Raw genomic sequence first — 26,719 nt, forward strand, 5'->3', positions numbered from 1 at the left:
TATTTCCTCTAAGAATGCCACACCTCCTAATCATCATAATCCTCTCAAAGAATTCCATTCCCTGGTGACTAGGCATTCAAATATATGAGCCTATGGGTGTCATTTTTATTTAAACCACCACATTCTACTCTCTGGCCTTCATAGGCTTATAGCCATATCATAATGCAAAATTGCATTCAGTCCAACTTCAAAAGTCCCCATAGTCTATCATAGTCTATCACTGTTTAAAAGTCCAAAGCTTAAAATCTCTTCTTGGCAGTCTCAAAAAGCGTATCACATACTTCCAAAATACAGTGGCATAGAATATACATTACTATTACAAAACTGGAAAAAAGCTGCATAATGAGGAAATACTGGACTTAAGCAAGACAGAAAACAAGCAGGGCAAACTCCATGTTCTGAATCTCCATGTCTGAGGTCAAATTGCCTTTCAGATCTCCAACTCCATTCAGATTTGTTGACTGCAACAAATTTTTCTCTCTTGGGCTGATTTCACAACCAGTTTGTGTCCTACATGCCTAGCATCTCCAACATCTTGAGATCTCCAATGAAATCCAGGTTTCACAGGTCCATGTCCTGGCATCTCTGGCTTCCATAAAAGAACATCCCTGACACATAACTAGCCTCAGCAGCTTTCCTTGGCTGTGGAGGGAGATTCTCCAGCCCCCTTCTGGTATCCATGACTCTAAAGCAATAAGCTCAGGATTGAAGTTTCCAAGTTCTTCTGTTCGCTGGGATTGAAACTTGGCCCATTCTTTCAATTACATCTGCATTAGCTTTCTGGTTTTGATGGTTTTTGTCACTGCTTCAGCTTTTTCAAAATTACTTTTTACATGTTTTGAGCTAAATAAGGTGGGGTCTTAACCTGAGATCATAACTCACTTTATCCCATTTAATGTCAGGCTTTTCTGTAAACTTTTTTTGTTTTTGTTTTTTGTTTTGTTTTTTGAGACAGGGTTTCTCTGTGTAGCTTTGCGCCTTTCCTGGAACTCACTTGGTAGCCCAGGCTGGCCTCGAACTCACAGAGATCCGCCTGGCTCTGCTTCCCGAGTGCTGGGATTAAAGGTGTGCGCCACCACCGCTGCCGCTCTGTAAACTTTTTTTAACATCTCCATTAGCACTGGACTTAGTCCCACTACACTTCCCGGTGCACCTTTTTTTTTTTTTTTTTTTTTTTAAAAAAAAAAAATCAAATTGTGTCTCTAGGCCACTTAGTAATATTCTTCCGCTCAGAAACATCTTGAGCTGGACATGCATAATATACATTGATCTCAGAATCACTGTCTTCCATGCTCCTACTTGTATGGCCCATTAAGCCCCACTTAAAATGTTCAACTGATTTTCTAGTGTGAAATCTCAAAGTTTTCCATATTCCTCCAACAAACAGCATGGTCAGGCCAGTCACAGAAATATATCATTCCCTGCTATCAACTTCTATCTTAGACACTGTTCTATTGATGTGAAGAGACACTATGACCACAGCAACTATTATAAAAGAAAGAATTTAATTGAAAACTTGCTTACAGTTTGAGAGGTTTAATCCATTATCAGCATATCAGGAAGCATGGACACATACAGGCAAAGATGGTGCTAGAGAAGTAGCTGAGGGCTACATCCTGATCCTGGCCAAGTGAGGTATTCTGGGATTGGCATTGGCTTTTGAGACCTAAATGACCACCTCCAGTGACCCACTTGGTTCAACAAGACCACACCTCCTAATCTTTTCAAATAGTTCTACTCCCTGATGATTATGCATTCAAATCTATGAGCCTAGGGATGACATTCTTATTTAAACCACTATAGGGAGGCTTTCAAAATTTATAGCCTCACATCATTGTCAGTTCATTCTCTGTTCCCTGAATGTGGATGGAAATGTGATTGTTCAGCTTCTTGCTCTGGCCATCTCTTGCTTCTATGACTCTCCTGCCATTATAGACTCTCCCTTTGGAACGATAACTCTACCCCACCACCATGAAAGAAAACTCTTTTCCTTTTATAAGTTGCCTTGATGATTTTTTTTTATCATAGCAAAAATTAAGAATTGTTGCTAATACCCTTAATGCCATAAATTTAAAAAATGATTTTTAAGCTCACATCCTAGTTCACAGTTGTAAAGTATCAGTGAAATAGTTTTATGCTTGGGAGTCACCACAACATGACAAACTATGTTAAAGAATCACAGAATTAGGAAGGTTGAGAACAACCTGTTTTTTTAAAAAAATGTAATTCTTAATTGTTTCTTTGAAAATTTCACATCATGCTCCCTAATCCTGCTCACCTCTCAGCCCCTCTACATCCTCCCCTCACCTCTACAGTATGGCCTCCTAAATAAATTTAAAACAAAACAAACAAAAATCTCACCTAACTCCTCCATCTTTCAAACACCTCTTTATTTATTCTAGTGGCATCAGGAACTGCAATGTGTCACGAAGTATACCCTTTTGTCCAGTCAGCCACACCCACCAAATATTCATTGTATGGAGTCATTGGTCTGGTTCAAGGCTTTTGATTTCTGGTACACCATCATCACTGGGCCCCCACTTAAAATCCTCTTGGTCATCTTGTTGTTACCCCAAGTCTTGGAGATCCTGCAGTTATTGCTCTGCAGAACCTGTGCCTAGGTGCACTCCAGCAGGTCATAGATGGGGCAGCTATAAAGGTGGGCTAACCCAAGGACAAGGATGTGGATCTGAGTGGTAACTGAACTGGTCAGTCCAAGCCATTGGGACCTTCCCTCACGTGAGGGTCAGAGCCAGCTATCCTAGGCTTATGCCATTGTGTCTAGCTCTCCCACTCCTGTGGTGAGGGATGGGACCTTCCCTCCCCAGTGCTGGGGTTACTTCTCCTATGGAGAGATGGTGCCAGCTTTCCTGCAGTGTCCAGCAAGGGACAGGGCCAGCTATCCCAGGGCCAGTGAGGGACAGGAATTATTCAGCACAGCCCTCAGATTTCAATACCCCCTTGTGATAATGTAAGCCATGGATATCAGCCCAGATCCTAACTGCGGTAGGACCAGGGACTCAGACATGGCTCTCTAGTCATCCTGGCACAGATGACATCATAGCCCCAGCAGCAATATGGCCCTCAGACAACAGTATGGCCACAGAATGCAGCCCAGATCCTGGGCATCCATATGGGAGAACAAATATTTTAGAGTAAAAACTAAGATTTTATTGTCCCCAACAAAATGTATCACAGATTTTTAATTTTCAGAACATGCCTTTATATATGTGTGACATTCTTTTCTATCTTAACTTGTTTGATAATTCTGAGACTTCACAATGATTTGGGAATTTATTTTTATTAAGACTTCATTTTTATTTATCTATATACTTTTCTATTTATTTTTTATTTATTCATTTATTTATTGAAATATTTTTTGTGTATGTGTAAGTGTATGCCACATGTGTAAGGGTGCCTGTAGAGGCCAGAAGAGGGTGTTGGATCCTCTGAAAATGAAGCTACTGTCTATAGTGAGCTTCCCAATGAGTGCTAGGAAACTCAATCAGGTTCTCTGGAAGAGCACCTGAAAGGTGATTCATCTCTCCAACTTTGGATTTTGTATTCTTCATTGTTTTCAGCCTTTTCATTTTCATTATAGACCTGCATAACAGTGGCCACTAATAACCATGTGGCACAATCAATACTAGGTTCTCGTGAAATCTCTTCTGCAAATGTCATTAATCCCAAACTCTTCAACTTATCCTCAGGCAGATTTTTCAGACAGGGGCAAAAAGCAACCACATTCTTTGCCAAAATATCACAAGAATGAGCTCTAAGCCACTTAGTAATATTCTTCTCCTCTGAAACCTCTTGAGCTGCTCAGATCAACTTCAGTATTGCCTTCCTTGTTCCTACTAGGATGATGTATTAAGCTCTGACTAAAGTATCAAACTGCTTTTTGAGTCCAAAATCCCAAGGTTTTCCATATTCTTCCAACAATCAGCATGGTTAGGCCTGTTACAGCAATAGCCTACTATCAGTACCAACTTCTGTCTTAGTTACTGTTCTATTGCTATGAAGAGGACAGCATGACAAAATCAACTTTTATAAAAGAAACCATTTAATTGGGGGCTGGCTTAAAGTTTCAGAGGTTTAGTCTATTATCATCACAGTGAGAGGCATGTGCTAGTGAAGTAGTTGATCCATAGACACAGAGAGAGGGCAAAAGATGGAGAGAGAGAGAGAGAGCGACAGAGAGACAGAGACACACACACACACACACACACAGAGAGAGAGAGAGAGACAGAGAGACAGAGAGAGAGACAGAGAGAGAGAGAGATTGAGAGTATTGATGTGGCTTGGCATGGGCTTTTAAACATCAAAGCCCACCCTCAGAGACATGCTTCCTCTAACAAAGATATACCTTACAATCCTTTCAAATAGTGCCACTCCTTGGTAACTAAGAATTAAAATATATGAGCCTATGGGGGCCACTCCTGTTCAAACCACCATGGAGCAGCAAAATTGTTAGAACATATATATTAAGGTTTCTGGTTTGGGGTATTTTATGAGATCCCTATGTGTGTAAACATACATCTCTGTGTTTATATGCATTTCTTATGTTTTCCTATGGCTCTTTATCTTGGTTTGTTGTTTTGCCATATTCATTTTTTATTTAACTTATCTTAATTTATTTTATTATTCCCTACACAATTTATTTTATTATTCCCTAGATGTTTGCCTGTTTTCTAATGGGAGAGAGAAAAGTTGTGAATCTAGATGGGGGTGGGGGTGGGGGGGGAAGAACTAGGAAGAACAAGGAGGGGAAACCATTACCCGAATATATAGTATAAAATTATTTTTAATAAAAAAAAACTTACATCAAAGTGGTCTCAGGTGGTATTCTTGGAAAATGAACTTGTAGATGTGATAATATGTCAACCATTTGAGAAAAATGAGAGGAACTGTTATCAAAAAGATGATCACCATAGATGATATTAGCTGAAAACATTTGGGTCAAAAGTTAAAAAGGCTTATAACAATTAATAATGATATGTTAAACATTTTAAAATAGCAAACCATCCTAAGTTGCTTACAAAAAAGGTTTTCTCTCATGCACCCAATAATTACTGCTGAACCTATGAGTTCAAAGGGAGGTGAAATTCCCTCTAGAAGGATAAATAGTAAATGCTATTATGAATGGACAAACAAAATGTAGTATATCCACACACCTAAATAATATTAAGAAGAAAAAGAGAGCAAAGTCTCAGTGCAAGTCACAAAATATCACACATAACATTTCAAATGGTTATGATAATTTTAGAACATTATCTGTACTTATAGGAGGTAGATGCATGGCCACTTGGGGGCCAGCATTCTGAGCTGGGAATGTTTACCTATTGGGACACGAAACCTTTAAGATGGGGCAGTCCACTGGAAGTGGATTGCTAGAAAACTGGGTTAGGTAAATAGATTAATAACTATAAATTTACTAAAAATCATTGAGCATAGTATAATGGGTGATTTCAATGGTAAGTAAATAACATGTTGGAAAATTTAAAATGGCACCCCTCAAAAATTGTTTTTCTATGGGTGGGAAAGAAGAAGAAAGAGATTGAATGTTCATATTGTATGTCAATTTTCCCCTACTTTGTATTAATCATCTGCTTTTACTTTGCATTTCATACATTAATTATAAAGTACTGTCAATAATTAATGCTGTTTCACCTTATTCTAGTTAATTGAGACACAAGGAAAATAAGAACATACACCAAAGTTACTTATAGACTGATGTAGGAGGCACTCAAGAAAGAAAGCAAGTATGGAACAGTGGGTTTTATTGTTTGCTGTTCCTATACACAAGAACAAAAGAAAATGCCATGGGTTTTAAAATATAGATTTCATACTATTTACAAGCTTAAATAGATATTAACCACATTGCATATTCAAGTTTATTATAAGTTATATACTAATATAATTGTCCTGACTCTTTAGATGAATACCTGCATAGATTTATTTGACAAATAAAATAATGTCTTATTTTCTTAACAATTCCATGTTAGGAGAATACCATCAGATAAAGGCATTAGATTTGAGAAATCCTAAGCAAATTCCATGTGGACATGCTATTATCTAGGGAAGAGCTATGGCATACATATACATCATACCATACCATATTTTTCTTTCTTTCTTTTCAGTTTTTCAAGACAAAGTTTTTTTTTGTTTTGTTTTGTTTTGTTTTGTTTTGTTTTTCATAGCTTTGGTGCCTGTCCTGGATCTCGCACTGTATACCAGGCTGGCCTCGAACTAACAGAGATCTGCCTGGCACTCGAGTGCTGGGATTAAAGGTATGCACCACCACCACCCAGCTCATATTTTCTTTTAATGATGAACAACACATTGCTAAGTAAATTAAAAGTGGAAACAATATTGTCTGATTAAATTATATAAAATTCATGCTATATATTAATATCTAAAGCAATTCTTTCTAACTTGCACATGAACAAAGTTTGTTGCAAACATATATAATATCTTCTTATGGTGAATCATTCTGCTGTGATTGTTAGACAAAATGTTATAGCTGAAATTTGGTGTAGTTATTCATTATACCTAATAGAAACCAGAAAAGAAAATTTAAAAGAAATACAACAGAATAACTTTTTAAAAATACTTTATTGTCATGAACTCACAAATAAAAATACTACACAGCTAGATTGAAATAGCCACTAAACCAAACACTTGCACATTCCCAAATTCCATGTATATCAGTGAAGAACTAGGTTAAATATTTTTTATGTAATCTCACCTCTCTGATGGTCATTTCCATTTAGCAGAAGAGTTTTCATGGCACATCTATTTTCTTCATCTGCCATATTACTTTTTCCAACACAGACATTTGTAAATGTTATACAAATCAACAATTAATAATCACAAATAAAAATCCAAACACGTATATGCTATGTATATCACTCATGTAGTTAAAGATCATAATATAGTACCATAAATCAACACTAAGGAGGATTTAAGGTTTATCTTTAAACAAATATTGTAACATTTCAAATAGAGAAAAGTCTATTATCCAATTTTCTTGCCTATCTCAGATTTAAAAAAAAATTTACTGCCTCTGTCATGTAATGATGTAATTACTTAGTACTATTAACTTAATCCATGATAAAATGCACCTATATTTTCTCTAGGTTCCTGACATTGAAATAATTAGTTTCCCATTTACATGCTTGAACAGTCAACACAATTTTGTTTTTCTCAATTGGTAATTACTCTTATAATTTTCCTTCCTTCCTTCCTTCCTTCCTTCCTTCCTTCCTTCCTTCCTTCCTTCCTTCCTTCCTTCCTTCCTTCCTTCCTTCCTTCTTTCCTTTTTTCAAAAACGGGATCTGGCAAAAATGGAGACATATCTTCAAAAGAATCAGTGTGCTTCCACCTATTTTCTTTCAAGAAGTGTTTGGATAACAATTTGTGAAAATTAGTATTTTATCCAGAAGGATTTTTTCTTAATGGGGAGGGTCCTCCTTAGTGTGGATATAATGACTTACAGATTACTAGGATAATACTCATGTAAGTCACATTTTTACAGTATCATAAGGTGACTATAAGGATGCGTATTAACTTCTCTAGTCCTCACCATGTGCTGCAAAAGATTTTGTCATTTAAAATTAAAGACACAGAAAAAAGACTTTGTATCTTTTATCTCTTAGTTTAATCTGAAAATAAAATTGGGTGCCAAGAGCATTTCATTTTCTCTTTCATTGCAATAGCTTCATATTTACTTTTTCCTTGATACTGAATTTCTGCAGAACGCTTCCTTCCATTTGTACTCACTAGAAAACTTGTGTTTTTTTCTGAGCTATATAGTGCTGTAAAAGCTAGAGTAGAATCATGTGAGCATGGCGTGCATTTTTTTGGGTTACTCCAACTCCCATTTTCTATCATATCTATGGTACCTAAATTTTTCAATGGATCCCATTAATCTCTTCTCTTGCTATCCATGTCAATACTATTAGTTTTTATTCTATACTTATATCATACAACAGAATTGATAGTGAGATTGGATTATAAAACACAGTTATGCTACTTTTCTTAAATCTGTTTTTATGGAGAAAATACATTCTTGGTTTAGATCACACTCACAGAAGTCAAATGGGAGACCCATGTGAATTCTGCCTGCAGTCACAGGAATATTCTTAGATGTAGATCTAGTTTCAACATAACTATAGCCTAGACCAGTTTCATGTGTACAACGTCTCAGAGATCCTGAATCAGAAGCACAAGCATAAGCTTCTTCTTGGATGAGGAGTGACAAAAGGTACTTTTATTATTTTTTTCTTCATTTAATTGATTTCAAGGTTTCCATTTGCATGACAGTAACATTTTAACCTTTCTTCATGAATTATCTTGAATAAACTCTAAAACTAGAGAGAACTATTATGTACAATATACCATTTGTTACATATTCAATAGTAATAAAAACAGCAGACACAAACAACAGTATGTACTGTTCATTTGCTCAGCTGGATGTTGGCTGAGCACCTAAGCCTATTTTACTAGGGTAGCTTGCCCATGCAGCGTAAGCTGTTTGTCAATTAATTTAGGCTGGCTGTTGGCTTGGGTGACTAGGCTGGGTAGGCTCTAGCCAGATTTGTTTCATTATAACTTACAGGAACAATTAAATAATATTGTGACTTAAATCGCTAAATTTTAGAATAATGTTGCTATGAAACAATGGATAATGAATACAATATTATAACTAGAACTTTCACTTATGAGCACACACATAAATGGTTTTGATAACATAACCTTGAATGCTTTTGAAAATTAAAAATAGCTATTGCCAGATACAAATGTATCAATGATGTACACTTTGCTCTTGCCCAAGTCCAATTCAGAGTCAGTGGTTCTGTCTGGTGACTTTCTTCCCCTTACAGGTAAATTGTGAACCCAGACTTCTTTCATAAGAAACCCCACTACTTAAATTGATTCACAGTAGCTGTATATGAGCGAGAGGTAACAAGTAGAAAGACTCCAGATCTAGCCTTAAACCATGCTGTATAATAAATAGCACCATAACATCTCTCATATTATTTATTTGTAAAATTTTAGGTGCACGGCTTTATCCAAAGTGTAAAGGAATCCGGTGGGGGGGAAAAAGTCTTTGTATCCAGGAAGAGGACATGTTGCTTTAAACAGATGGATCTGTGCATTGAGAGTAAGAGTAGTACATTAGTATTAGTTTTAGAGTAAGAGTAGTACCTATCTCTAAGACACAGATATATTCAAAAAGAAATTATGGATCATTAATCATTAGATGTATAATGTTATGGCTTATTGACAAACTCAAGATACTCTTGATGACTTTGCTCTGTTATTTCAATGTTTCTTCAGATACTATCTTGGACAAATTCCAAAACTAGAGCAAATGGATACTAGAATTGGGGGAAAAGAGAAATAAGAGAAAGGGGAAGGACACGAGACTGAATACTGTTAAAACATATGATGCAATTTAAAGAAATTATCTTTATGAAACCTACCAGTAAGGGTAATAAATATAAGATAATGAAAAAAATAATGTACCAGATAACTTTTGCTATGTATTAAACAGCTACAACCCATCAGAATTATATACAACAGTAAACATGGATTGCTCACTTTTCAGCTGGATTTTGGCTAAGCATTTATGCATACTTGGCGAGTCTCTACATCACTTATATTTTGATTTCATAAGTCAATGCAAGATGAAAGGAATACTATAAAGGAATATCATAATGAATGGACACAGACAGAGATGAGGATCAACACATTAACATTCACATATTGTCACATATTTAGCATATGTAATTACCAGGTGTTTTATTATTAATATGAAAGACTAAACTATTTACCAAATTTATAATCTAATGGACAATGTGGATAATAGTTCAGTAGTTGCCATACAGAGTATTACACTTTCCCTACATTAGAAAATCTATGGTACTTAGAAAAACAAGGAAACAGTGTAATATGGACATAAGGAGAATTTGTAAGCAAAGACGCAAACATACAAAGATGTGTGCCAGCTAGTTCCTCTGAAAATGGGTGGACAACTTTTGGGAATTGTCTCTTTCCTTATCACATGTTGGTTCCAGGTATCAAAGTCAGGTTATTAGGCTTGGTTGCCTTTACCTACTGGGCCATATTTCTTGCCCTATTTTATTTAATTTATATTTTACATTTTCAAATAAATAAGATACTTGAATGTTAACTTTACTGGTTTATAAAAGAAAAATATGACAATCTCAAAGAGCAGACAGAATAAACAAAGAAATCAGAGTGAGCCATAGCACAGTTATAAAATTGGAGAGCCTATTTTATGTAATTTCTACTTTATCAATATTGAATTAGAAAACATAGGAATGAGAATAAAGTTAAAATTATGACTAACAATGTTAAAGAAGATGTCTAAAAGGATTCTATTATAACTTACAAATAAGTAAATGGTATATATAACCAGTAATACTGGTTATTATTCTCTGATGACAATAGCTAAAACAAAAAATGTTTTCCAGAGTAAAGGGTAATTTTTTTCCTATAGGACAGCATATAGCATCTTAATTTCAATGAAAGATGATAGAAGAAAATAAAGTCTAGGAAGAATTATTTCAAACTGTATTCAAACTATAAAGAAATGTGGGCAAAATAATTTTACATAGAATAAGTTACACTGCTTAATTTATGCTCATTTTCTTTTGGAAATCATGTAAGTAAACAAAGAAGTAAAGCAGAAAATAGAAAGTCCATTGTATGATGACAACAACTGCAGATTGTGAGTGGATAAGAAATTATCTGATGTATTTGCTTATGTATAAAATAATACAAAAACAATTTTACAAATGTCTTGGCTTATTTGAGAGTGTCCAGGAAAAAGTACTTGGAAATTAAGCAAATAAATAAGCTTTGTGATATAGTCATAATATGAGATAATGGTGACACAGGTATTTGTTCTGAAAGACCACTGGAATGAAAGACTGAAGTTTTTAATTGATGGAGATCACAGTGAAATCAAATAATAATTTTCTTTTCAAAAATGGTTTATTGGTTAATATACTGTAAGGATAATTAATATTAGGCCTAACATAAGCCTGAGATGTTTGGTGGCAATGAGAGATATACTTGTATGATAGTTGATGTTGCTGGCTCTTTGCAATTATTGATAGTTCTTGATCCAATTAACAGCATGACCATTAAGGGATTTGGAATAAAATCCCAGTTTCTCTGCCAGGTTCCTAGTTTTCAGCGATGTTCTATTCAAACTCATGTGAAGGACTAAAAATGTGAATTATGAGCCGGGCGGTGGTGGCGCACGCCTTTAATCCCAGCACTCGGGAGGCAGAGCCAGGCGGATCTCTGTGAGTTCGAGGCCAGCCTGGGCTACCAAGTGAGCTCCAGGAAAGGCGCAAAGCTACGCAGAGAAACCCTGTCTCGAAAAACCAAAAAAAAAAAAAAAAAAAAAAAAAAAAAAAAAAATGTGAATTATGTCCATTTATATACATATATACAAACATCATTATTTATTTATTGTGAATGAATGCATGATTACCTGTAGCTCAAGTTTTTTCCAGTCCTGCTTAGCCTGTAGCCTCTCAGACCCAAGTAAACACAAAGAGACTTATATTACTTATAAACTGTATGGCCTTGGCAGGCTTCTTGTTATCTAGTTCTCATATCTTAAATTAACCTATTTCTGTTAATCTATAAGTTGCCATGTGACTTTACATCTTACTTCTCATGGCGGCAGTAGAGTTAGGGCATCTGTCTTCAGGCAACAGAGTCTCTCAGGCACTTCTCTCTGTGTCCTGTTGAATGTCTGGCAGTGTCCTCTGTGAAGCAGGAACCTGAAGGACCATTTTGCCAAGCAAAGTTTAGCGATCACCTTCTTATGGGTCCTGCATTTCCAGTCAATCAAGCAGTCCAGGCAAGAAAAGTTTCTTGCCCAAATGGCTATTTTTGCCAAGAAGATAAACTCCATATAGAGTGTCTTCGATACCCATCCTCCTCTCTGAAGTAAATTAGTGCTGCCAGGAGCAGACATGTCTCACTGTCTAGAAAGTCTAAATTTTTAAAACATTTTAAATGTCATATTCTGTAGGTCTTTGAAGTGTTCGAAGATTACCTACCTAATTGAATTATATCTATGTATACCTAGAAAACTTAGCATGACTATAAGTTTGACTATCATAGAAGACTAATTATTAATCTATATTTTTAAATTATCCATTACAATCTAAATGAGTTATAATTACCTGATGGTTGAATTTAAATATTATGTCAGTTTTCTGGTGGAATTGAACTAGTTTCTGTGTAGATAGTGACAGAGCATTGTATTACTTTGGTTTCTATTGCTGTGATAAATACCATGACCAAAAGTGACTTGCAGCAGAAATAGTACATTTCGTTCTTATGTCCGAATCACAGTCTATCATTGAGGAAAGGTGGAGTAGGAATCTGGAGGCAGGAACACGGAGGAGTGCTGCTTACTGGTTTGTTTCCAATGGCTTGTTCAGCCAGCTTTTCATCCAGTTTAGTACCAACCACAGTGGGCAGGGTCCTATCACATCATCAGTCATTAATCAAGAAAAGGCCCCCACAAATGCCTAGAGGCATTTTCTCAATTGAGGTTCTTCTTCCCAGATGATTCTAGATTGTGTAAAGTTAACCAAAACAAATAAAAAACCTGACCAGCACCAGCACATGTCTTTATCTATTTCTATCCATCCCAGGTTATGTTTGCATCTCCATAGAGTTCTCATCAATTAGTTGTCTGAAGCCCTGTTTTAGTCTGGTATACTTTCAGGCATGTGTGTGTTCTGGCTGAATGAACCCAAAGCAATCTTGCCTGAAGATCTAGTTCCATATATATGCATGTTCAATGTAATTGGTCTCAAATGATCAATGTTTTTGTTGTGGCTTATTGTTTTTAGATAAAATTTCCTGTGTACCAGGATCCCCCCTATTTTGTATCTGAGGATATCCTTGATCTACTCCTAGCTCCATCTTCTGGTTGCTGAGTTTAGCAAATACCAACTATTCTAATTCATGTGGTGTCAGTCATTGAACCCTAGGCTTTGTACAGCCAACTCATGCAAGACCTTTTTCATGAAGGAGTATTTGATTTTGTCTAGGGCTTTTTCAGCACCTAATGAGATGATCATGTGTGTTTTTTCTTTCAGTTTGTCTATATGGTGGACTACATTGACAGATTTTCATATGTTGAACCATTCCCATTTCTCTGGGGTAAAGACTACTTGATCATGATGGATGATTTTTTGATGTGTTCTTGGATTCAGTTTGCCAGTATTGAGTATTTTTGCATCAGTGTTCATGAGGGAGATTGGTCTATAATTTTTTCTTAATTGTGTCTTTGGGTGGTTTGGTTATCAGGGTACCTATAGCTTCATAAAAAGAGTTTGGCAATGTTCCTTCTGTTTCTATTGTATAGAACAATTTGAGGAGTATTTGGTATTAGCTCTTCTTTGAAATTATGGTTGAATTCTGCACTGAAACCATCTGGTCCTGGGCTTTTTTTTTTTTTTTTGGTTTTGAGACTTTTGAGGACTGCTTGTATTTCCTTATCAGTTGAAGTTCTATTTAATTGTTTATCTCATCTTTTGGTATGTGTACCTATCCAGAAAATTGTCCATTTCTTTTACATTTTCAAATTTTGTGGAGTACATTTTTTGAAGTATGACCTAATGAATCTCTGAATTTCCTTGGTGTGCATTTTTATATCCCCCTTTTCATTTCTGATTTTGTTAATTTGTATATTCTTTCTCTGCCTTTTGGTTAGATTGGATAAAGATTTGTCTAACTTGTTGATTTTCTCAAAGAACCAACTCTTTGTTTCTTTGATTCTTTATGCTGTTCTCTTTGCTTCTGTTTTATTGACGTCAGCCACCAACTTGATTACTTTCTGTTGTCTACTCTTCCTGGGTGAGTTTGCTTATTTTTTTTCTAGAGCTTTCAGGTGTGCTTTTAAGTCCCTAGTGTGAGATTTTTCCATGTTCTTTTTGTAGGCACTTAGTGCTATGAACTTTCATCTTAGCACTGCTTTCATACTCTCCCCAAAGTTTGAGTATGTAGTGCATTTGTTTTCATTGAATTCAAGAGAGTATTTGATTTCTTTCTTTATTTCTTTCTTGACCCAGTGGTTATTCAGCTGAGCATTGTTCAGTTTTCATGAGTTTGTAGGCTTTCTGCAGTTTGTGTGTTGTTGAATTCTAACTTTAAGCCATAGTATTCTGATAAGATACAGAGGATTATCTGTTAAGGTTTGCTTTGAGCAAGTATGTGGTCAATTTTAGAGAAGGTTCCATGAAGTGGTGAAAAGAAGGTATATTCTTTTTGTTTTGGGATGAAATGTTCTATAGATGTTTTTAAGACCATGTGAGTCATAACATCAGTTAAGTTTCTGTCGGGCAGACCTGTCCAATGGTGAGAATGGGGTGTTGAAGTCTCCCAGTATTAGTGTCTGAGATTTGATATGTGATTTAATCTTTAGTAATGTTTCTTTTACATATGTGGGTGCCCTTGTATTTGGGGCATAAATGTTCAGAATTGAGACCTCATCCTGATGGATTTTTTTCTGTGATGAATATGAAATGTACTTCTCAATCTCTTTTGATTAATTTTAGTTTGAAGTCTATTTTGTTATATATTAGGATAGCTACACCAGATTGTTTCTTAGATCCATTTGATGGGAAAATATTTTCCCAACCCTTTACTCTGAGGTAATGTCTGTCTTTGAGGGGGAGGTGTGTTTCTTATATGCAGCAGAAGGATGGGTCCTGATTTCATATCTATTATGTAAATCAGTATCTTTTTATAGGTGAATTGTGTCCATTGATATTGAGAGATACTAATGACCAGCATTGTTAATTCCTGTTATTTTTTGTTTTGTTAATGATGGTATTGGTATGTGTGTATTTCCCTCCTTTGGGATTTACAGCCCATCTGTTACAAGATTATTACATGAAATGAAGGTATTTTTAGATGTCCATTAGAGTCTTTTTAAGGGTCTATACATGGAAGCTTATTGTGTTGTGGATAGTGCATTGTAAGTATAACCATAAAAAACAAGTTGTCTTTTAGAATTAAAAACTGTCTGGTCACCAGAATATTTAGTAACATAACATTAACTTTTAGACAGAAATTCTAATCACAGCTTTGATAATAAAAATCAAATACCATATCACTTGTATTTAGGTTTATCTTTCCAGACTAGCAATACTTGTTCTGAATACATTATAAATGGTAAGATTTTTGCTATGTTATAACTTGGAAGCTGATTGTTTGTCTTTGAGAAAAATTAAAGCATTAGAACCAATCTACCACCTACATAGAAAATCTCCTTATTATAATTTTCAATAAGAAAACCCTGCTTGGGGTGAAATTTCAATTAGAGATTAAGATAAAACAAAATCATCCCAAACTCATTAATACAGTGATGAGCTATGGATTGCAAATAGTTCCATTTTCACTCCTAGTATATAATCATAAAAATGGATTTAGAAAATAATGGGTCTTTTGAAATGTTGCTTGGTCATTTGAACACTGAATACTGGGAGCTAGAGACATGACTCTGTAGTTGAGAGTACGTACTGCTCTTGCAAAGAACACAAGTTTGATTTCCAGCACCTAAATGAGATGGCTAATATCCATCTCTAACTCTAGCTCCATTCAAACTGAAGTCTCTGGCCTATTTGGGTACCTGTACTCATGTGTCAATACCCACAACACAGATACACAAACATACACATAAGAAAAGTTAAATATTAAAACTAAAGCCGCAAGATTCTGTAAAATTTCTTCTTCTTTCTGAACATTTCTCTATAGTGATCTGGAGAATTCATGAAGTAAATGTCCATATACATCTATCACCACCCCCCAAATTAGTAGACAGTAATAGCAAATAACATACGCATCATTCATAACTAAAACAAGTGAATATTCAAATTAATATGCTGATAACATGTATCCCCTCAATGCAATTTGATTTGGTGTAGCTGACGATCCTGGAAGCTGACAGAGAACTCTGCTGAGCAAACTTAGCAGAATATTTTTTTTCTAAAGGACTCCACTGGACATCTTCAGTATTAAAGGCCCAAGGATGTTTGTCCTTTAGGCTTCTTTACCAATGACACAAAAATGAAAACTCCATAACAGGTGAAAAATACAAGGCTCACCAGAATGAGTTTCTGAAGTCTAGAAGCCAAAGTAGTTTTCACCTAAAACTCAGAGGTAAATTCCTTTTAAGATTGTCAGCTAGCACTAGAACTCCCATATCCAGGTAATGGCTAAAATCAGAGCAACAAGAAAATGAAGTGTTGATAGAATTGCAAAAACTCACTCCTATGCTGTGAGTGGACATATAAGTATAAAATGGCTATTATGTTTAAGTCAATGCCCTAGAAGTTTCTGATAAAGTTAACAATGCTTCAGTAATACATGTTTATACAAGATAAGTGAATATATATACTCATGAGGACAAAACTGTAAACAGTCCAGGTGGCAATTTATAAAAAAAAAATGAAGAAATCTTTGTATGGTCAAGTAACAAGATACTATTCAGCAGTTAAAAGGAACAAATTACTGACACACCCAGAAGCATAGATAGGAAAATGCATCCTCAAATATGTTTATGCCTTATGAAAGAGGCCTTATAAAAACTAGTCCATACTCTTTACCACATTATATTTCATATGCTATTATGTAGAATAATGTATACTGTACGAGTGAACTTAAGAAATTTTACAGCAGGTAAATATAATTTATTATATTAATTATAATTAATATTAATTAATTAATAATAATGTTTACCCCCAAAGAGATTTTTCTAGGGAGAGGGAGAGGGAGAGGGAGAGGGAGAGGGAGAGGGAGAGGGAGAGGGAGAGGGAGAGGGAGAGGGAGAGGGAGAGGGAGAGGGAGAGGGAGAGGGAGAGGGAGAGGGAGAGGGAGAGGGAGAGGGAGAGGGAGAGGGAGAGGGAGAGCATAAGGGAACTTATTGGGTTAATATACATTTTATGTTTTAGAAAAAGATTGGGTCACACAAGTTTGTGTAGTTATAAAAACTGAACATATGAATTATGCAAGTTAAGTACATTGCCTTTTATATAAAATTAATATCAAGAGAGACTATGACAAATAAGTTCTATTCATTAATGATTTTATTTTTGATACACATAAACAAAAATATACTATTTTCTGAAAATACATTTGGAGTGCATAAAAACAAGATAGATTAATGGGCAGTCAATGGATAGATGGACAAGTGTGTGGTAAAATGTATAGCAAATATTTCATGGTAGAATCTAAGAACTCAAAATTTGGAAGCTCAGTTTAAAATTCTTAGAGTTTTACTTTATGTTTAGGACTTTACATAAAGTTATAGGTGACCTTATAAAAAAGCCTATGTAAATACAAATTCTTACCAAAGTACACAGGTAACTGAACTATTTTAGAAGAAATATTTTAAATATTATTTAAATTACAAATTATAGAAATTTAAATACAGAAGATGGGCCTGCTGGCACACTCTGGTAATATCAGCTACTTGGAAGGTTGGTATAGGAGGCCCAACAGATCAAGGCTTGCCTAGGTTACATGGTCTATTCAAGGCCAAAGTGAGTAACATATTGAGACTCCATTTCTAAGTAAAATGTTAAAGGGATGGTTGGAATATTGCTTAATGCTAAGGAACTCCCTAGTATGTTGAAGATTCACTTGAGTGGGGTGGAGACAGAGGAGGGGAATGGAGGAGAAAAATAATGAACACAGGAGGCTGTTTAACCCAATAGGTTTCAACAGATAGGTTATGGCCCAAAGTATTCTGAAAGAAAATATAAGATGACAAGGGTCACAGTCAGAAGCTACTGAATAACAAGATTTCTTTTCACTATGTTAAGGAGCTTAGTGACTAAACATGGAGAGAAATCCAATCAGTTTGCAATCTTTGATATCAAGTTTAAAGCATTTGATCATAAAAATAGTTTGTATTTTTTGGAAGAAGAGTCAAGTGAATGATGTCTACATTTGTGCCATGTGACCCCTGCAAGATGAATAAACCAGCAAGACTTATTCATCTTTCTTTATCCTTTCCACTCTATGGAGGGAAAGCAGGCAAAAACAGGCAGAGGGAGATTTCTGCCTTTTTGTTAGTGGACTTCTTAAAGATAATGATGAATTAATAATTAAATTAGAAAGCAAAACAATGAGAATATTATGGAAAGGAATTTTAAAAGAATGATAATGATATTATTCTGGCGCCCAACGTTTGTGATATGAATTCATGAAAAAGGTGCTTGCCTGCAGTCTTGTGGGCCCCAGCTCAGACCCGAGCTACACTTGGCCGGTTGTGGTGGAGCACGCTGGTAGGATTTACTGAAGGAAGCAGAGGCAGGAGGATACCGCATTTGAGGCCGGCCTAGGAGGTTTGCTAAGGAAAAGCTTCGGCCTGGGACCCAGTGACAAACGGTAGTGGGATCATGGAAGCTGTGACTGTTGCTCCGAGTTGCTGGCTGCTTCTCATCATGTTGGTGACTGTGTTGATGTTGCTACCTGGGATGAAGGGTTTACTGCTGCTTGTTCAGAGAAGAATTGCCAGGACCATCGTGTTACAAGAAAGCATCAGCAAAGGTCAGTTTGGAAAAGTTTGGCAAGACAAATGGTGGGGAGAAATTGCTGTAAAGATTTTCTCTTCTAGGGAAGAATGTTCATGGTTCCAAAAGACAGACATTTATCAGATTGTGATTGCTTCAAACCACAGAGGAGGCACACACACACACACACACACACACACACACACACACACACACACACACACACACACACGTCTGCAGGGAACCATGACCACACCTAACAGCAACTTTGAAATCTTCAAAAGGATGACTGGACCCCACAAAGATGATTCCACATGGACTATGATAAAGCCATTAAGCCAATTAACACCATGGAAAAATCGACTTTGGACTACAAACTGGTCAGGACAATTTCGAGATGACTATCTGAGATGATCCTGCCTGACAGACTACTCAAGCAAGGACTTGTGACAAGCCCTGAACTTTCCTTTTATGCAGAGACTGGACAAATGATACAGGACTTGACAATTAACCCAAAATTTTTCTTTTCAAGATTCCCTAAAGATATCTTCACCCCTAGAAAGCAAAAAGAAAAAGAGAATAAGATATGAGATAGATCATTGAATCTACTCTGAGAAAAAAAATAAATAATAGGATAAATAGGTAGATCACTGAATCTCCACTGAAGAAAAAGGGGAAGACATAAAAATGACAAAAGGTTGACTACTGAATGTATTATGAAAAGAAAAAAGAGAGAATATGGATATGATAAGATAAAAAGGGAGATTATGGAATCTATTTTTAAGAAGGAACTACTTGTTTTAAATAAGATAAGTAATGAAATTTTTTGGTTTGAGTTTATCAGATGTTACTGGACTGGACATTGTTAATATATATAATGGAGTTTTTATCTGAATCTGTCAAATGTTAATGGACTAGACATTGTTAATGTAATTTTGACTGTGTATATTGTATATACTTATTGGATATAATTTTTCTTGTATTGGTTATAAGCTTTTCTAAATTTTAGACAAAAAGAGAGGAAATGTGGTATTGTATTCCCCCAAATATTGTGCATGCTAATAAACTTATCTGGGGTCAGAGACAGAGCAGCCACAATATTAAACATAGAGGATAGGCAGTGGTAGCACACACCTTTAATCCTAGCATTCCAGAGGCAGAAATCCATGTGTTCAAGGATACAGACAGGCATGGTGACACATCATGCCTTGAATCCCAGGGAGTGCTGGTAGAAAGCAGAAAGGTATATAAGGTGTGAGGACCAGAAACTAGAAGCATTTGGCCTGATTAGGCATTTAGCCTGGTTAAGCATTTGGCCTGGTTAAGCTTTCAGGCTTCTAACAGCAGTTCAGCTGAGACCCATTCTGGATGAGGACTCAGAGGCCTCCAGTCTGAGGAAACAAGACCAGCTGAGAAGTTGTCCAGGTCAGGGTAGCTGTGGCTTGTTCTGTCTCTCTGACCATCCAGCATTTCACCCCAATAACTGGACCTGGGTTTGATTTTATTAATAAGAAATTTTAAGATTCGTGCTACATATTATAAAACTTAAATATAAATTAAAAGTATAAATTAATAGTGTAGCACAAATTGTTAGACAGTCTTATTAATAAAATCAAACCTGGAGCCATATATTGGGATGAATGCTGGAAACAGAGAATCAGAACAAGCCACAACTTCCTCACCTCGCCAATTCCACAGCTGATTCTGTTTCCTCAGACTGGAAGCTTCTGAGTCCTCACCCAAATGAATCTCAGCTGAACTGCTGCTCAAAAGCCTAAAAGCTTAACCTGCCTAGTTCCTGGTTTTCATGCCTTATATACCTTTCTGCTTTCTGCCATCACTTCCTGAGTTTAAAGGCGTGAATCACCATGCCTCGCTGTTTCCAGTGTGGTTTTGAACTCACAGATCTCTGCCTCTGGAATGCTAGGATTAAAGGCATGTGTGCCACCATTTTCTGGTCTCTATATCTAGTGGCTGTTCTGTTCTCTGACCCCAGATAAGTTTATTAGGGTGCACAATATTTTGGGGAACACAATATCACCACATAATAGCATCAAATTGTTTTACATTTTAAGAAATTAGAGTTAGAGTTTACTAGAAAACGTCTCATGGGATCAATCAGTAAAGGACAAAAATGTGAATATTTCTAGAGAAATAATGATAGCAAAATAAGTGATTGTGATAAACAGGAAGGTTTCTTTTTATTAAATTATGTAAACTTTAAAACTCTTAAGATGAAGAAAAGCACAAATATGCACATATGAAAGTCTCATTACTTAGAATGGTAATCTAATAAACATCAAATATATCAGGGATATATATTATGGCAGTATTAAAATCCTAATCATCCAAAGAGAAAGACACTAATCATGAAAGGAGCACAAACGGTTGCATTCACAATAATTCTCTTCTACAAGTCTAACTGATCTGTGTCAGGGAAACAACTTCTAAGGCATGGATTCATAGCAAGAAAATTTCTGCCAGGAAGCTCTATCCCAGGGTGCATTTTACAAAGGAAAGAAAAATATAATCTTAAATTGTAAGGAATCAAATATTTTATCACTTTTGTACCACAAAGACGATTTTTAGAAGGACTGTCAATTCAAGTAAAATAAGTAACAGATGTGTAGGTAAGAAGGAAAGGGTGATAGTATTTAAACAGCTAATTCTAAGTATCACTAAACTGGAGATACAAATCAGAATGTAGGTATTCTAATTTTGAAAAATAACTTTCTAATACAAAAATACATAAGTTAAGATACACAAAATTCAGTGCATAAGAAAAACAAGAAGAAAGGAAACTAAAGTCACAAAATAAAATAAATGGACCTTTCAAAAGCAAGGTCAGTCACAACAGTTTTACCAAACTCAAAAGAAAAAAATATATATAAAAATTAATAACATTTATCAATATCAAGGGAGACAAAGAAAGCCAAATACTAAAAAATCAAACATATATTGTCACATTTATGGTCTAGTATGAACGGCTGTAAATGAAAACAATAATATCACATCAAACATGAAACAAAAAGATCTACTTCTAATACCAACAACAATTTTAACATAGAATTTGTGTAATGGGATAATGAACTTATTTTGTAACAATAAATGACATGTATATTTAAAAAATAATCTATAAATAAAATTTAAAATGATGGAAACATTTTTGATGGTTTTTATTACTTTTTTATTGATTCTTTGGAATTTTACATCATGCACCCCAATTCTGCTCATTTTCCAGTCTCTCCATATCCTCCTCTCACTCCTGTAGCATTCCCCCCATCAAAAAATAAAAATAAAAACTACTAATTAAAAACAAAACAAGCAAATAACAACAAAAGAAAAAGAACACTTCACTCCTCCATCTTTCCCACCTCCCCATCACCTCTTCATTTGTCTTAGTGGCTTTGGGAGCTTCAGCGTGTCATGCAGCATACCGTTTTGTCTACTCTGCATTTCTTCAAAAGTTCATTATAATGAGTTATTGGTCTGGTTCAAGGCCTCTGGCTTCTGATACACCATCAACCCTGGAGCTTCACTGAAACTCTTCCTAGATATCAGGATATCCAGCCATGGTTCCATATGACTAGTCCCTTCAGGCACTAAGGCAGGGGTAGCTGCTGGGGTGGGTCAACTCAAACCCCTGGAAGTGAGGCTGATGTGGGTGGTAGCTGGGTCATCCCCCTCATGCAAGAGACAGAGCCAGCTCTTCAATGCCACTGTTATCGAAGCTGTCCTGACACAGTGATAGCGAAGGGTGGGACTATCTCTCCTGAATATGGGGCCAGATCTACTGTGAGGGGCGGGGCCAGCTCTCCCAGGGCCAGCATAGGGTGGTCCCAGTTCAGCAGTGCCCTTGGATTTCAATAAGCATGGATCACATGGTCCTTTATGAAAAACAATCTTTGTTTGTTTGTTTTTTAAGACAGGGTCTCTTTGTGTAGCCCTGGCTGTCCTGGAACTCACTTTGAAGACCAAGTTGGCTTTGAACTCACAGAGACCCACCTGACTATGCCTCCCCAGTACTGGTATTAAAGGTGTGTTCCACCACCATCCTGGGTACCATAAAAGATCATTTCAGTGGTTTGTTTTTGTATCAATTTCTGAACTATTTAGAGATTATAAGCAAATTAATGTAACAATATACATATTTAGATAACATTTATAGTAACAGGCTTATTTATTTTGATTTTTTAAATGCTTTTGAATTTTCCCCCTTCCCTTTCCTCCCTTTAATCCCTCTTATGTAGCCTTTCCTTGCTCTCTCAAACTTGTGGCCTTTTATTATAATGGGAAAAGGAATAAAAACAGTGCAGATAGGATACAAGTGGAAGGCAAAGAGGACAATTTGAGTTGATGCTTAAGCTTTTACTCATGATAAGGCAGAGAAAAACAGTCTGTAAATAAGTTTGACATGGGGAAGATGTAAGCTGATTATTAAGATACAGTTGGAAAATAGAGACTATCAAATGGAAGAACAGAAAATCACTCACTTTTGTCTTCTTGAGAAAGTATACCTTGAATTATTTGCCCATTAATTATAATAAACACTACTTATGATCACTACTAAGATAAAATACAGGAGACTTTAATAGAATTGAAAATCATCTTCCAACCCCAGTGTAGATAAAATGAATGTCTCATCGTTTTTGTATGCTTCTTTATTGTTATTATTGAATATTGCATATTCTCTGTCATTCACAATATGTTAGCATTTTAAAACCAGTTAACATAAGGATACTTACAAACACAGCATTGATGAGTTTTAAAAGGTAGGGTCAATAATAAAATACTGGCTAAACTCTTCCAATACAATGTAAAGTATTAGAGAAAAACCACTACATTTCCCAACTAAGAGTAGAATGGATGGGGTTTTTCTAATCAAGGACGGTTTGTATGGACAGTGTGAAAATATTTTGAGTACAATTTCATTGAGCAAAGCCTCCTAAGCAGCTTACTCATTGTTGCTAACTCACTGATGGTATTAGGACAGAAAGAATAACTATCTTATATCATTCTCAAAACAAGCAAGATTTTGCCACTTAATTGGAAAACAAAACAAATCTTCATGTTTAGCTCTAGACTAATCTTGTAGTTTTTTGAAAGAGGGAACTTTGGAAAGTACAAACAAACCTTTCCTCTCTGTTGCAAAATTTTTCTGGCCAAAAATACATTGAACTCAGGACATTCAACCTGTCAAAGCATGGCAATTTATATAGGGGTTTAGCTATTGTACATTTTAGTTTTAATTAATTTTAGGAAAGATCTTCCAAAACAATCATATGGGTTATATATTTCCTCTGCTTTTAATTCTTCAAATTTACATTCATTATCTTTTCCTTTTTTTTTTTTTTTTTGAGACAGGGTCTCTTTATGTCCTGGTACTCTTTATATCTCTTGGCTGTCCTGGAACCTGCTATGTAGACCAAAGCTGGCCTGGAACTCACAGAGATCCTTCTGTTTGTGCTTGGGCTTGGATTAAAGGCACGCACCACTACACCTAATTTAAATTGTCTTTATAAATGAAAATGTTTGCTCAATGATGAGAATTTCAACTTGTGAAACTTCTGTCATAGGCATGTTGAATATGTATTCACTTTCTTCTGGTACATTCTTTTGAAAAAATATAAATGCTGTGTTATTGTAATTCTTTTATATCTCTATTTTTTTCTTACTTTTTGAACTTGTGTCTTTTGAGACAGGGATTCACACTGTAGCCTAGTCTACGATGGAATCAAATACAATTGCTTCACTTTCCTGCAATTACAGGTATGAACCACTATGCTGGGATTTTAAAGTCTTTCTAGGTAATTTTTTTTCCTTTTATTGATGTTCATAGACTTTTTCCATTAAACTTTGTAATGCATCTGAAAGTAGTTTCTTACATTCCTTTGTTCACATTGGTGATCATTTGGATTATCACTCAGGTAGTTTTTTTATTTTTATTTTTATTTTGGTTGTGATTCAGAGTTTCACATTGCATTGTTGGAACTCATAAATTATCACTGTTTTGTCTTTGACTGCTTACTTATTTTCATATTGTGTATTTATATCATCCTACCTTGTCAACACAGACATCCCTGCATGCAATAATGTTGTCCTTTTGCATAATTTTTAGAAATTTTCAATCTCAGCAACAATAAAGCAATGCAGTGCAAATCTGGTCTTATTGTTCACTGGCACTGCATAATTCATAGATTTCTGAGAAACTGAATATAGTAAATATAAAGTAAAGGCGCATATCATTGAGTAAATGTGCATGCATATTCACACTGCTGCTTCTTCCCTTCATTGATTTGAAAAATATTTTCCATTTTATTTATTTTACCAATATTTTATTATTTGTCATTACATCATTTTGCTATAGTCAATCTGCCTTTTCTTTTAATAAGCCATGTTGTCTTTTCAGTTGAGGTGAGTAAGTCCTTGCTTTCTCAATTTCAAAATATAAAATTTGACTTATTGTCTACTTTGTGAATACCAAACACTTGTGATATGCTGATCTGATTAATGTAGGCATTTATTTCCTGATGGAGTTGTAAGAAAATCAGAAGTGCTACCTCAAAATTCATCTTTTTGTTATAAACTTATTTTGAGCTGAAAGAATAAGAGCCAGCAAATACAATAAAATAACTGCCTACAATTTTCTGCCTTGAAGCAGAACATTAATTGTAACACAAATCTTAAAATGTCTTATTAATAATAATGAAAAATAACTGGAGCCAGATATTGGGTTGAAAGCTGAAAGATCAGAGAAGCAGAGTGAGCTACAGCCAATCTTACCTCACCAACTCCTCAGCCAATCCTGTTTCCACGAATGCTTCAGACTGAAAGCCTCTGAGTCCTCACTCTTTAGGGGCTCAGTTGAACTGCTGCTTAGTTCCTGTCTCCTCAGGCCTTATGTACTGTTCCCCACACAGCCATGTCACTTCCTGGGATTAAAGGCATATTTCTTTCCAAGCAAAAGAATGAGATCTCAGGTGCTGGGATTAAAGGTATGTGCAACCACTGCCTGACTCTGTTCCCAGTGTGGCCTTGAACTCACAGAGACCCAGACCAATCTCTGCCTCATAAGTGATAGGATTAAGGGTGTGTCCCACCAGTGTCTGACCTCTATGTCTAATCTAGAGGCTGGCTCTGTCCTCTGATATCCAGATAAGTTTATTAGTGTACACAATATATCACCACAATTAATTGTATTTTACTGACAAGGATTGCAGACTTTTATACACCTAGAGAAAGTAGCAAAAGAATCTGAAAATAGTCCTTACTTCATTCCACTACACAGTTTTCTGCTGTAGGAATCCTATAACTGTATTTAGTTCTGTCATTTCTCTACAAGTGTATTAGTTATTGTCAAAGATGGAGACAAACATTCTTATTTTCATTTTTTTAAAATTCTCTTAGTTTTTTTTAATTGACATTCTGAAGGAAGCTAATCCCAAGGAATTGAAATAAAACAGTTGAGTATGTTAGTAATAGCTAAGTAAGCATTTGATATCATCTTGTTAAGTGAGCTTTTATTTTCTCAGCAAGTACTTCAATGAAGAGCCAAAAGTGCAGAAGCAGAGCAAACCTTGACAATCAATTATCTTAAATAAAGCAATCCCAAAAATGTAACAATGTTTAATAAAATGCTATTCACAAATCTTAAACCTTATTGACTTTGAATAGTCATGGCTATCATTGTGTAAATTAGCAGTACCCAAGTCATACAGGGTTTGTTCCTGAGGGAATATCTGGGAATTGATAGGGGCAGTTTCAGTTGACATGATGTATAGTACTTTTATTCAGTGGGTTAGAGCCATTTCTATACAGAAGAATATTCCCTAACCAAAGAATGAGTACCTCCAAATATCTGTTGTTATGAAGGAAAAGAAATTCTATTTCACAGATCTTATTGCCTTCTGATAGAATTATTTCATGGGGACATTTGGAGGAATCAATATACTTGTGCATGAGTGGGAACTAAGGCATCACAGAGACTATTTTTTACTTGGAAAATGTATAGCTTGTTTCTGCAGGTTCTGACAATTTCAAACTGTCAAGAACTTTTGATCACACACTTTTGTGAAATGTTCAATAAAGAGAGGATTTGGTAGATCAATGTTTACTTTGTTTTTTTAAAAAAA

This window comes from Peromyscus maniculatus, chromosome X (assembly GCF_049852395.1).
Source record: "Peromyscus maniculatus bairdii isolate BWxNUB_F1_BW_parent chromosome X, HU_Pman_BW_mat_3.1, whole genome shotgun sequence".
Taxonomy (NCBI): Eukaryota; Metazoa; Chordata; class Mammalia; order Rodentia; family Cricetidae; genus Peromyscus; species Peromyscus maniculatus.